Source organism: Penaeus monodon, chromosome 31 (genome assembly GCF_015228065.2).
Source record: "Penaeus monodon isolate SGIC_2016 chromosome 31, NSTDA_Pmon_1, whole genome shotgun sequence".
NCBI classification, from domain to species: domain Eukaryota; kingdom Metazoa; phylum Arthropoda; class Malacostraca; order Decapoda; family Penaeidae; genus Penaeus; species Penaeus monodon.
This window is the reverse complement of record NC_051416.1, coordinates 28,488,004-28,488,601: the sequence shown is the minus strand read 5'-3', so window position 1 is coordinate 28,488,601 and position 598 is coordinate 28,488,004.

Genomic DNA, 598 nt, shown 5'->3' with positions numbered 1-598 from the left:
TCTCCATAATCTTCAATAATATGCAAGCACTAAATCTTCAGTCAACTCAAGTAATAAAATCCTTTTAAATCATTAAATGTAACATTAACACAAGTATGGTAAACTCACACGTGATTCTCTTTAAGAAAATTCTATGAAACTATCATTCTTAAGTACAAAGGTTTTACATGTGCATTAATAGCTGAAAAAGTAAGATGAAGCAAGTTCCAAAATACCTTATGGATTCAATCTTCAAGACCAATATGAAAATTATGCCCTTTATGGACCTTACCTTCAGGTCAGACATGGAAGTGACGTCCTCAGGTCAGATGTGAACATGAATCAAAGAGTTTGTCAAAACTATCATCTTCCAATACCTTGTTGACTTTTTCTGCCATTTTGTGAACACTGCAAGATGCTTTGCCATTAATGTTCATTACTTTATATTCACTCTGAATTAAGAATATCATCAGAGAAATAATTCCCCTTTAAGTACCACAACTTAATATGTTGAATCACAGAAGCAGACATCAAAATCTGCGAAATTAATAACTACTTTATCTTTCAACTCACTGACTGTAGAAATGCATGTATACAATAACTGGCCACTGTGGCTCAC